The sequence below is a fragment of the Thamnophis elegans genome, unplaced genomic scaffold (genome assembly GCF_009769535.1).
Source record: "Thamnophis elegans isolate rThaEle1 unplaced genomic scaffold, rThaEle1.pri scaffold_140_arrow_ctg1, whole genome shotgun sequence".
Lineage (NCBI taxonomy): Eukaryota > Metazoa > Chordata > Lepidosauria > Squamata > Colubridae > Thamnophis > Thamnophis elegans.
In genome coordinates this window covers 74,854-88,286 of record NW_022473610.1, presented here as the reverse complement: position 1 = coordinate 88,286, position 13,433 = coordinate 74,854, and the positions used below count along the sequence as shown (strand labels likewise).

Here is a 13,433-nt window from a genome sequence, read left to right as displayed (position 1 = left end):
AGCTTGTTTTATCGGGAGTGGTGTCTGCTTCGTGACCTGGGACCTGGATGCGTTCGGGGGATTAGACTAGATGACCTTTGGGGTTGTCCCTTCCCGCTCCGACTCCAATGTGTCTCTGTCCTTATTCGCTTTTCCAGCCCATCGAGGCCCGGATTGCCTGCTTCCCAACTGCCTCTCCCTGCCTTTAGAAGCTGGTCAAACTGGATTCGTAAGTTCCCCAACAGCAAAGGTTGTGCAAGGTGTCCCCTCGGGCGCATGTCGCAGCAGATCCCCAAAAAAAGAAGCCGGCTTCCTCTCCTCGCCGGCCTCCACCCTGCCTCCTCATGTGCCAAGCGCCTCACGATCGGGCAAAGAAGTTGGCAGGGCCGAGAATTCCCCACCGGTTCCCAATCATCATCTCCGCAGCGTCGTCGCAAAAGCAGTTGCCTTCAGAAGTTGGGGAGCTCATTCCTGGAAACTTTCAAGAAGACGGGACTGCCATTGTCAGAAAGGGTGTAGAGTCTCCTGCTTGGGCAGGGGGTTGGACTGGATGACCTCCCAGGTCCCTTCCAGCGCTGTTATTATTCGTTATTCAGAGTTGTGGGAACTTCATCCCTGGAGGCTTTCAAGAGGAGACGGACTGCCCTGTTGTCAGAAAGGGTGTGGGGTCTCCGCTTGGGCAGGGGGTGGACTAGATGACCTCCAGGTCCCTTCCAGCGTTATTATTCTGTTATTCAGAAGTTGTGGAGCTTCATCCCTGGAAGATTTCAAGAGACTGGACTGCCCTGTTGTCGAAAGGGTTTGTAGAGTCTCCGGCTTGGGAGGGGGTTGGACTAGATGACCTCCGAGGTCCCTTCCAACTCCATTATTCTGTAAGGAATCTCTGCTTGGGCAGGGGGTTGGACTGGATGACCTCCCAGGTCCTTCCAGCTCTTGTTATTATTCTGTTATTCAGAAGTTGTGGGAGCTTCCTGGAGGCTTTCAAGAGGAGACTGGACTGCCCTGTTGTCAGAAAGGTGTGGGGTCTCTGCTTGGGCAGGGGGTTGGACTAGATGACCTCGAGGTCCTTCCAACTCCATTATTCTGTAAGGATTCCTGCTTGGGCAGGGGGTTGGACTAGATGGACCTCGAGGTTCCTTCAGCTCTGTTATTATTCTGCTATTCAGACGTTGTGGGAGTTTCATCCCTGGAGGCTTTCAAGAGGAGACGGACTGCCCTGTTGCCAGAAAGGGTGTGGGGTCTCCTGCTTGGGCAGGGGGTTGGACTGGTGACCTCCGAGGTCCCTTCCAGCTCTGTTATTATTGATTCAGACGTTGTGGGAGTTTCATCCCTGGAGGCTTTCAAGACGAGACTGGACTGCCCTGTTGTCAGAAAGGGGTGGGGTCTCCGTTTGGGCAGGGGGTTGGACTAGATGACCTCCAAGGTCCTTCCAACTCCAGTATTCTGTAGGATCTCCTGCTTGGGCAGGGAAACTTCATTTTGGAAGCTTTCAAGAGGAGACTGGACTGCTCCATTGTCAGAAAGGGTGTAGGGTCCCCTGCTTGTGGGCGGGTGGACTAGATGACCTCTGGGGGTCCCTTCCCAGCGATTATTTTATTTATTGATGATTAAATCTTGAATCTTCCAAATCGGTTTATTTTTTTCTTTTAAAGAGAAAATTCATGACAGATAAACACACAATCATTCCTTTAGCGGCCATTTAGAGTTACGACGGCACTAAAATAATGGTGATGTGCGACTGTTTTTCACCCTTACGACGTTGCAGACACGTGATCAAAACCCAGCCGCTCCGCCGACTCCTACTTAACGGTTGCCGGAAGGATAGATCCCTTTGACGACCTGCGGACAAGCAACCTCAAACGGGGAAGCCGGATTCACTTCACGAACCGCTTCCTAACATAACCACGCCAGCGATTGCTTAACTCGACAAAAGCCAGAACGATGGTAAAACCGGGCCCAAACCCGCTGGCCGGCTGTCTCGCTTAGCACCACAGGGTTTAATCCGAGATATGCCTGCCAGCGCTGAACTTCAGCCCCAGACGAAGCCGCGGTGCCTCTGAGCAACTGCAGAGTGTTTCTGTGGCAACGCCAGAGAAACAATCTGGGCAAAGAGGCACAACGCACCAGCCCTCAGGTCCACCTGGGGCAGGCCGCACAATTATTTCGTCCCGGCCCTGCTTGTTAGAGCTCGCAACGCGTGTGGTAACAGAGCGCCTTTAATGGCCTTTAAGTAAGGCACTCTTGGGCTAACCAAGAGTGCCTCTGAGGGAGTACGGAGTGTGCAGCCTGAGGGTTCACGGGATGAAGGCTGGCTGGGAATTCTGGGAGTGGACGTCCAGGCATCTTAAAAGTTGTGAGCTGAGAAAGGTTGACAGATGCCGTGCAAACACTTGATACACAGGTTGTCCTCTACATAGCCATAATTGAGCCCAAATGTCTGTTGCTAAGCGAGACATTACCCTAACCCTCCCTCTCCTTCCTTCCTTTCCTTCTCCACCTTCCACACCTTCCTCCTTCTTTTTTCCTTCTCCACATTCCCATCTCCTTCCTTCCCTCTCCTCTCCTTCTCCTTCTCATTCCCATCTCCTTCCTTCCTTCCTTCCTTCTTTTTTCCTTCTCCACATTCTCTTCTCCTTCCCTTCCTTCTCCTTCTCCACTTCCCATCTCCCTTCCTTCCTTCCTTCCTCTTCTTTTCCTTCACCAATTCTCATCTTCCTTCCCTCTCTTCTCCTTCTCCACATTCCCATCTCTTCCTTCCTTCCTTTCCTTCCTTCTTTTTCCTCTCCACATTCTCTTCTTCCCTCTCCTTCTCTTCTCCACATTCATCTCCTTCCTTCCTTCTTCCTTCCTTCCTTCTTTTTTCCTTCTCCACCATTCTCATCTTCCCTTCCCTCTCCTTCTCCTTCTCCACATTCCATCTCCTTCTTCCTCCTTCCTTCCTTCTTCTTTTTTCTCTCCACATCTCATCTTCCTTCCCTCTCTTCTCCTTCTCACATTCCCATCTCCTTCCTTCCGTCTTCCTTCCTTCTTCTTTTTTCCTTCACCACATTGCCAATCTCTTCCTTCCTTCCTTCTTTTTTCCTTTTCCACATTCCCATCTCCTCCTTCCTTCCTTCTTCTTCCTTCTTTTTTCCTTCTCCACATTCCCATCTCCTTCCTTCCTTCTTTTTTCCTTCTCCACATTCCCATCTCCTTCCTTCCTTCCTTCCTTCCTTTTTTCCTTCTCCACATTCCCATCTCCTTCCTTCCTTCCCTCCCTCCCTCCTGGCCTTATTGGATGGCTTTTAGAATGCCCAGTGCCATCTATTGGGGCATTTGAGGGGCTGATGGCATCTTCAAAATCTGGAAAGAATCAGGTTGAGAAAAAGTCTTCCTGACAAGTTACACACACACACACACACACAATCAGGGTAAAGGGGTTGAATTCCTTTAGGAGAGAGAATGGATTACAGCTCCATCGTCTGCAGGCTGGGATGGGAGTTGTAGTCCCAAGCCCACCTGAGGAAGGAAAGTGAACTTCTGTCCTAGCAAGCCAGAAAGCCCCTTGATTAGAAATAGCAGGCTGAAGAAATAAAGGAGATGAGGTTGTGTAAATATTGGCCACGGGAAAACAACTGCATTTAACTAAGATAGTAAAATAATAAGTAAATCAAAAATTAAATTAATAAAAAAAATAAAAATATAATATAATATAATATCATATTATATATAATATATATAAATAAATATATATATAAATATAATATAATAATATAATATAATATAATATAATATTATAATAGAATATAAAGAATATAATAGAAATACTAATATAATATAATATAATATAATATAAAATATAAATAATATAATATAATATAAGATAATAATTAATATAATATAATATAATATATATAACTATAATAATCATAGATAATATAATATAATAATAATAAATATAATAATAATATAATATAATATAATATAAATATAATATTAATTATAAGATAATATAATATAATATATATATCTAATAAATAATATAATATACTAAAGAATATAATATAAATATATATAATATAATATATTATAAATATAATATAATATAATATAATATAATATAATATAATATAATATAAGATAATATAAGATAATATAAATATAATATATATAATATAATATAACTATAATATAATATAATAATATAATATAATAAAATAAATAAATATAATATATAATATAATATAATATAATAATATAAATAATATAATATAAATAATATAAGAATACTAATAAATATAATAATAATATAAAATAATAATATATATAATCTAATATAATTAATAGAATAGAATATAATATAATAAATATAAATAAAGAATATATATAATAAATAGATATATATAATAGAATATAAATAATTAAATAATATAATATAATAAATAAATAAAACTAATAACATAATAAAATTAATAATAAACAATATAAATAAAATAAAATAATAAAAGAAAAGAAAATAAAAAATAAAAATTGAAATAAAAAATAAAAAATAATTTAATTAATTAAAAAATATATAATACTATAATATAAGATGACATGATATGTAATAAAATAAAATATAATAAAATATAAAATAAAATTTTTAATAATATAATAATAAACAACACACACACAGACATGTGTGTGCGTGTGTGTGTGTGTGTGTATTTAGTGTCACAACCCCTGGTATGCCCAAATATGGGAGGAAGTCTACTGCTTCCATTATATATATATGTATATAATCTTATTTGTGTCCTCTGCATTCCTCTGCTACTCACAATTCTTTCCCAGCATAAGGTAAGAATAGAAAGTCCCATTTAAGGTAACTTTTTATTTCTTTTTCCTTCCATTGTTGAGTGACCACCAACAATCCCTTGGAGCAGTTTATAACAAAAGTGAAAGTGGGGATTTTGCTCCTGGCCTTCAAAGGGGGTTTTCCAGCTGGAGGATGTCTGGCCATTATCAGCCCCTCTGCCTGAATGGGTGAACTTCCACATTCCAAGGCCCTCTACCTCATCTTCAACCTTCAACAGTCTGTTAGAGAAGGATCCTATCTTACTGGCCTTTATGGGGAGCCATGGAACAACGGTTTAATTCAGGAGGGAAAAGTCTGAAAACTTTAAAAAAAGTTTTAAAAGCTTCAAAACTTTTTAAAAAGTTTTAAAAGCTTCAAAACTTTTAAAAATCTTTTAATACATTTTAAAAACCTTTTGAACGTTTTTTTTTTTAAAAAAACGCTTTAAAGACTTCAGAAAGTTTTGAAAGTTTGGAGCTTGGAAAGTTTGAAAACCCTTTTATAAAAACGTTGCAAAATTTTCAAAGTTCAAAGCTTCCGAACTTTGTTCTTAAAAAGTTTTGAAAGGGTTTAAAAACGCTTTTAGAAAGTTGTGAAAGCTTCAAAGTTTGAAAAGAAGCTTGAAAGGTTGGGGGGGGAAAGCTTGAAAAGTTTTTTTTTGGGGGGGGGGGGGAGTTTGAAAAAAAGTTTTAAAAATTTTAAAAAGTTCAAAAAAAGTTTCTCTTTCGTTGGGGGGGAAAAAAACCGTCCCAATCACGGAATATAGGGAATGGGTGATTATTTATCCCTGCAATTCAGACCCTCCCCACTGTAGAAATATGGGCTGGTGGGGGGACAGGAGAGCATGCCCCATCCCCTACTCCCCTCTCCGACTCGCCTTCCCCCCCCCTTTTCCTGTCTGTGGGCCAGGGAGTTTATCCTAGCCTCCAGCTGACCCTCTGACTCAACTTCCCAGGTGCTCCCCTACCCCACTCCAGTCCTTGCCTCCACCCCTGGGGGTTCCACGCGGGGGGGGGAGGACAAGCAGCCTCAGGCCCTCCCTCCTCTCCCTCCCCGGATGCTTCTCATATTGCGACTTCCAGCCGGCTCCACCCCAGAGTTTGACAGGCGTTGCTATCCCTCTTCTGCTCCAGAGCGCTTCGGGGGGCGAAGCGAGCCGCATCGGAGCTGAGCCGCCGAGTTCCAGGTGAGTGTGCGGGCCGGCGCTGGGGCAGGTGGGGGTGGAAGGTGCCCAGGGACCTACCTGAGCATCTGAAGAGGGTCTCTCTCTCTCCCTCCCTCTCTTTTCTCTCTCTCTCTCTCCCTCCCTCTCTCTTCTCTCTCTCTCTCTCTCCCTCTCTCTTCTCTCTTCTCTCTCTCTCTTCTTCTATCTCTCTCTCTCTCTCTCTCTCCTCTCTCTCTCTCTCTCCTCCTCCCTCTCTCCTTGCCGGTATGCAACTTTGGGGAAGGTGAGGTGGGAGACTGAAGGGGGCGTGGAGGGGAGGGGGAGAAACAGGTTGCTGAGAGATCGGAGACGAGAAGAAGAGGTAGGTAGGTAGGTGGAAAAAGAGGGAGGGAGGGAAGGAAGGAAGGAAGGAAGGAAGGAAGGAAGGAGAGGTAGGTAGGTGGAAAAAGAGGGAGGGAGGGAAGGAAGGAAGGAAGGAAGGAAGGAGAGGTAGGTAGGTAGGTGGAAAAAGAGGGAGGGAAGGAAGGAAGGAAGGAAGGAAGGAAGGAAGGAAGGAAGGAAGGAAGGAAGGAAGGAAGGAAGGAAGGAGAGGTAGGTAGGTGGAAAAAGAGGGAAGGAAGGAAGGAAGGTAGGTAGGTAGGTAGGTAGTAGGTGGGAAAAAGGGAGGGAGGGAAGGAAGGAAGGAAGGAAGGAGAGGTAGGTAGGTGGAAAAAGAGGGAGGGAGGGAAGGAAGGAAGGAAGGAAGGAAGGAGAGGTAGGTAGGTAGGTGGAAAAAGAGGGAGGGAGGGAAGGAAGGAAGGAAGGAAGGAAGGAAGGAAGGAAGGAAGGAGAGGTAGGTAGGTGGAAAAAGAGGGAAGGAAGGAAGGAAGGTAGGTAGGTAGGTAGGTAGGTAGGTGGAAAAAGAGGGAGGGAGGGAAGGAAGGAAGGAAGGAGAGGTAGGTAGGTAGGTGGAAAAAGAGGGAGGGAAGGAAGGAAGGAAGGAAGGAAGGAAGGAGAGGTAGGTAGGTGGAAAAAGAGGGAAGGAAGGAAGGTAGGTAGGTAGGTAGGTAGGTGGAAAAAGAGGGAGGGAAGGAAGGAAGGAAGGTGGAAAAGGGGAGAGAAGGAAAGTACGTAGGTAAATGGTAAAGGAGGGAGGGAGGAGGAAAGAGAGGAAGGAAAGAAGGAAAGGAAAGAAAGTGTTAGGAAAGAAGGAAGGAAGGTGCGGTATGTAGGTGGAAAAAGAGGGAAGGAAGGAAAATAGGTAGGGGGTGGGAAAGGGGAGAGAGGGAAGGAAGGTAGGTAGGTAGGTAGGTAAGTGATAAAGGGAGGGAGGAGGAAAGAAGAGAGGAAGGAAAGAAGGAAAGGAAAGAAAGTAGGTAGGAAGGAAGGAAGGAGAGGTAGGTAGGTGGAAAAAGGGAGGGAAGGAAGGAAGGAAAGAGAATAGGTAGGAGGTGGAAAAAGGGAGGGAGGAAGGAAGGTGGGTAGGTGGAAAAGAGAGGGAGGAAGGAGGTAAGGGAGGGGAAGGAAAGGAAAGAAAGTATGTAGGTAGGTGGAAAAGAAGGGAGGAAGGGAGAGACGGAGGAAGGAAGGAAAGGAGAGAGGAAGGAAAGAAAGTAGGTAGATAGGTGGAAAAGAGGGAGGGAGGGGAGAAAGAGAAGGAAAGAAGGAAAGAAGTGGATAGATAGGTGTAAAAGAGGGAGGAAAGGAGGAAGGGGAAAAGGAGAGATGAAGGAAAGAAGAAAATAGGTAGATAGGTGGAAGGAAGGAAGGAAGGAAGGAAGGAAGGAAGGAAGGACTAGGGAGGAAACCTTTAGCAGATGGGAGCTCCAAAGTGTTTCCAGCTGTGCGCACAGAGCAGGCGATGGATACGGCGCAGGTGTTGAGGAGTTTAAAAAAAATCGAGGAGAACCGAAGAAGTTTGGGGGGGGGAGATATTCCTGAGAAAACTCACAGCCCGGGGTTCCCGAGGGAATGGGACGAAGGCAGCAGAGAGAAGGGGTGATGTGGGGTGCGGGGGTGGGATGGGCAGAACCCCAAAGAGGGTCCCACCTGTGAGCCCGCAGTGGTCAGGACCAGAAAGTTAGGAACCAACGCGCTTTCTGTAAGAATCGCGCGTGGGAATCCAGCCGCGAGTGGCAAGGACACCAGCGCCCATCCTGGGGAGATGGGAGTTGTAGTGCGGAGGGCTTGAACCCTGGAGCTGGGGAAAGGGGAGTCCCGAATCTTGGGACCCTGCCTCCCTCTGGGCGTCGGGACGGGGCTCGGGGAGATCCTAAAGACGTGCCCGCAGACGGTGGGCGCGTCGAAAGGCACAGCTCCCCCCCCCCCCCAGTGGAGCAGGGGCTTGTGAAAACACGGGCGGGGCGCAGACCGCGCTAGATCCGAACCCCGAACCTCTCGGGGACAAATCCGTGAGCTCTCTCCCGTGTTCCCGCAAGACCAAACGTGTTAAGCTTCCCACGAGTTGATACTTAACTTAAAAACTTTAGAAAGTTTAAGTAAGGACCCGGTTAAACGAGTTTGTGGGTGAAGCGCCTGTTGTGGAGATACACCAAAGTGTGTGTGGGTCAAAAACACACAGACACCAGTGGTTGGAAAGGGGCGGGGGGGGGCGTCTGCGGGCTTTTTTTGTGGGGGGGGGCGGTTTCCGGAGCGCCTTTGATAAACCTAGATTGACAAGCCGAAGGTGGCTTGGGGCTTGGCCACCACAAATTGTGTGAACGTTGCAGGAGGGAGGTGTGTGTGTGTTTGTGGGTCTACACAAGCGTGTGTTTCCCAAGCTTGGAAACTTTTGAACCTGGGTGGGTTTCCTCTCTCTCATCCCTTTCTCCATCCTTTTCTTATTTCTCTCTTTTCTCCCTTTTTCTATCTCTCATTCTCTCCCTCCCTCCCTCCCTCTCATTTCTATTTCTCTTTTTCTTTCTTATCTTTCTTCCCATTCTCTCATTTGTTTCTCTCTTTTTCCTCTCTCTCTCTCTCTCTCTCTTGTTCTTTTTCTTTCTTCTTTTCTCACTCTCTCTCTTCTTTCTTTCTCTCTCCCCAATCTCTCCTTTGCTTCTCTCTCTCTCCCCTCTAGCATTTTCTTACTCCTCTTTCTCCCTTTTTCTATCTCCATTCTCTCCCTGCCTCCCTCTCTTTCTGTTTCTCTCTCAGAGAAACACCCAGAACTCCCAACTTTTAAGATGGGTGGACTACACCTCCCATAATTCCCCAGAGAGACATGGGAGTTGTAGTCCTACCCATCTTAAAAGTTGGGAATTCGAGAGTTGAAGTCCACCCTTTTGAGAAACACTGATTTAGGGTGACAGACAGACAGATAGGACAGACAGATAGATAGGGGAGGGAAGGAAGGGAGACACAGACAGACAGAGAGAGAGTGAAAAGAAGACACAGAGAGAAAGCGAGACAGAGAAAGAGAGACAGAGGGAGAGAGAGCAGAATGAGAGAGAGACAGAAAGAGTGAAAGAGAGACAGAGACAGAGAGAGAGAGAGAGAGACAGACAGACAGAGAGAGAGAGAGAGTGAAAGAAAGAGAGAGAGTGAAAGAGAGACACAGAGAGAGAGAGAAAGAAAAAGAGACAGAGAGTGAGAGAGACAGAGTGAATGAGAGGGACAGAGACAGAGAGAGAGACAAAGAGAGACAGAGAGAGAGAGAGAGACAAAGAGAGACAGAGACAGAGAGAGCAGAGAGAGACAAAGAGACCAGGGGACACAGAGAGACAGATACACAGAGAGAGAGACAGAAAGAGAGAGAGAGACAGAGAGAGAGAGAGAGTGAAAGAGACACAGAGAGAGAGACAGAGAGAGTGAAAGAAAGAGTGAAAGAGAGACAGACAGAGTGTGTGTGTGTGTTGTGTGTGGTGTGAAAGAAAGAGAGACAGAGAGAGTGAAAGAGAGACAGAGAGCAGAGAGAGATTCCCTTTTGCAGAAAAGGTTTCTGATAACAAATAACCATGGTTTATCTGGAAAGTGGTTTCAGATTCTCCATGTGTGTGAACGAAGCTGCGAAGCTTTTGGCCTAAATTTCATTGCCAGCCTTGTGCAAAGCAGAAGTGAGAGAAATTCCCCGTTTGGGGAATTCAGAAGCTAAAACAAACAGATATTGTCCTTTCTTATCGTTTTTATTTTCGGAGGTGCAGGACACAATTCAAGTTAAATTCTTGGAAAATTAATTCCGGTTTAAAGTAGGGCGGAACTATGAGCCGTGTGTAGCAAGACCCATCTGCCTATTGGGCATGTTTTAATTCAATCAATCAGAATAGAGCTGGAAGGGACCTTGGAGGTCATCTAGTCCAACCCCCTGCTCAAACAGGTGACCCTACACCATTCCAGACAAATGCCTGTCCAGTCTCCAAACCTCCAGTGATGGAGCACTCACAATTTCTAGTGGCAAGCAGTTCCACTGATTAATTCTGGTTCGTTGATTAAATAAATCTGGAGGGTTGGGTTAGATGATCTCTAGGCCTTCCTCCTTCTGTGAAGTTTCTAGACATTTTTAGGGATTCCGTGGCGGGATCTTCTTGTACAAACCAGAATCGAAGATGGTTTCAGAGAATTCCAGCCCACAAAACGGATCTTCCGTGCTCCGATAAAGAGATTTTTCCGGTGTGACTCTGGTTTGAAACCATTTAGAACTTGGGGGGGGGGGAGTCAAAGAACATGCAAAATTCTTGCGCAGAAACAGGATAATTTCCTTTCTCTCTTTCTCTTAAAATTTATCTGCACCCAAATATTTATTTTTGGGAATCGGACGTGACCGTCCTGCTTTTGACTTGGTTGAGAATCTTTTAATTAATTGGATTTGCGCAGTAGATGGTTTGGTGGCATTTGGCCTTCTGTGATCCTGCCGGCAACCCGGGTCGGATCCTCCTAGCGGCAGTCCTCATTTAGTGTCCGTTTACGGTCATGAGGGGGGGGATGAAGAAGGAACATGGCAGTCCTCTCATCTATGACTTTTGTAGGTCTGTAATGCAGAGGAAAGCTGATGGAAGAGCATAAGCACGGCTTCACTTAGGGACTGTTTTGTTTAGTGGCGGTCGCTAAACGAGGACTGCCTGTAAAATGGACACATTTTTTTTTAGTCAGGGCTAAGAATGCCTAAACACAGGTTAGTCCTGGACTTAAATCTTAATTCATCCCTCTACAGATATTTGGAGGGGAGGAGGTGTCGATTTTAAGGGTGACAACCTTTATAGTGTGTGTGCGTGTGTGTTTTGTGTAGGTCTGAAGAGTTTTTAAAGTTGATTTTTCACTGCGGCCACTCAGCTCAGGATCACCCTTGAATCTGTCAAGTTGTCGTAAATCTGAGCTTTTATCTTAGGGCAGGAATGGGGAACGATGGCCTTTTTATGACTTGTGGACTTCAACTCCCAGAATCCCTGAGGCAATTCAGTCATGAAGGGAGCATCGTTTCCCCATGCTCGCTCAGGAATTCTGGGAGTTGAAGTCCACAAGTCATAAAGGGGCCATCGTTCCCCATGTTGCCCTGGGGATTCTGGGAGTTGAAGTCCACAAGTCATGAAGGGGGTATCCTTCCCCATGCTCGCTCAGGAATTCTGGGAGTTGAAGTCCACAAGTCATAAAGGGGCCATTGTTCCCCATGCTCGCTCAGGAATTCTGGGAGTTGAAGTCCACAAGTCATAAAGGGCCATCGTTCTCCATGTTGCCTTGGGGATTCTGGGAGTTGAAGTCCACAAGTCATGAAGGGAGCATCGTTCCCCATATTCACTCAGGAATTCTGGGAGTTGAAGTCCACAAGTCATAAAGGGGCCATTGTTCCCCATGCTCGCTCAGGAATTCTGGGAGTTGAAGTCCACAAGTCATAAAGGGGCCATCGTTCTCCATGTTGCCTTGGGGATTCTGGGAGTTGAAGTCCACAAGTCATGAAGGGAGCATCGTTCCCCATATTCACTCAGGAATTCTGGGAGTTGAAGTCCACAAGTCATAAAGGGGCCATTGTTCCCCATGTTGCCTTGGGGATTCTGGGAGTTGAAGTTCACAAGTCATAAAGGGGCCATTGTTCTCCATGTTGCCTTGGGGATTCTGGGAGTTGAAGTCCACAAGTCATGAAGGGAGTATCGTTCCCCATACTCACTCAGGAATTCTGGGAGTTGAAGTCCACAAGTCATAAAGGGGCCATCGTTCTCCATGTTGCCTTGGGGATTCTGGGAGTTGAAGTCCATAAATCATATAAGGATCATCATTCCCCATGCTGACTCAGGAATTCTGGGAGTTGAAGTCCACAAGTCATAAAGAAGCCATTGTTCCCCACCTCGCATCTAGGACATTGTCTTCCAAAGATATCATTACAAAAAGAAATGTCCTTTGCCCATGCTCAGGGGAACTCTTCCCTTCTTTCTTGCAAAAGCCTGCACGTGAAATCATTCTTGCGTCGAAAGTAAGAAGCGGACGAACTGAGAAGGATTGCTTGATATCGTCAGATTTTCCTTCCTTTCTCAAATGTGCCCAGATTCTATCCTCCCACGGTGCTTTTTTTTTTTAATAAAGTGCCTCGCTTAAACCCTGGTTTGTCGAGTAAACCACGATTGGTTTACTTCGCTCGAGCTGCCAAGCCTGGTTTGCAAGCCACAATTGAAAGCAATAAAGAAATGTTATTTATTTGGAGCTGCCCCTATCGCCGGATTCAAAGAAACCCTGAGCCGGGCTAATATATTCAGTATATTTAAAAGATTTTAAAAAATGACCATCTAAATCAGTGTTTCTCAACCTTGGCAACTTGAAGATGTCTGGACTTCAACTCCCAGAATTCCCCAGCCAGCATTCGCTGGCTGGGGAATTCTGGGAGTTGAAGTCCAGACATCTTCAAGTTGCCAAGGTTGAGAAACACTGATCTAAATAAACCAATCCGTTTGAGAACCATAGAGTGGGGCACTTCCTAGATCAGCTCGATCTAAATAAACCAATCCGTTTGAGAACCATAGAGTGGGGCACTTCCTAGATCAGCTCGATCTAAATAAACCCAATCCGTTTGAGAACCATAGAGTGGGGCACTTCCTAGATCAGCTTGATCGTGGCAAACGGAGGTAGACTGCTCCTGATCGCGGTGCCAGCCACCCAGGAGGCCCCTTCCTTGGAGACTCCGTTCCGGCACCCTCCAAAAGCAACCCAATTATCCTGGCCTCCCCGGAAGTGATTTTTTTTTTTTAAATTTCATTTTCCCTACATACAAACCCCCAAACCCCACCCTGGTGACTCTTTTTAAAATTCAAGCCAACGTCCGTCTTGCTGATTTTCCTCTCTGCGTGAGAATGGGGTGGCTCAGCCTTCCCAAGGATCCACCCTGGGAAACCGGTTCGCTGAGAGCTGTGTGAAGTCCTCAAACAGGTCTCTTGGAATGAAAGGTTCGAGGCAGGCAGCTTTTCCTCCGCCTGGGAATTGTTTTTTTTTTTTAAAGGCTTCCCGGTTGGATTCCTGCCTGATCTGACCTTGTTGAAAGGAGGTTACAAGGAGGGGAGAAAGTAGAAATGGGCACAGACA

At 45.4% G+C, this 13,433-nt stretch overlaps 1 protein-coding gene across 1 annotated transcript in view; it reads left to right on the top strand.

Moving 5' to 3' along the window:
- The first annotated feature begins 5,902 nt into the window (after nt 1-5,902).
- Nucleotides 5,903-13,433, top strand: part of LOC116523285 (protein-glutamine gamma-glutamyltransferase K-like) — a 45,950-nt gene continuing 38,419 nt past the window's right edge. Inside the window, exon 1 of the mRNA XM_032238385.1 lies at nt 5,903-5,978. The gene's annotated coding sequence lies outside the window, so the exon portion shown is untranslated. The remainder of the gene's footprint in view (nt 5,979-13,433) is intronic.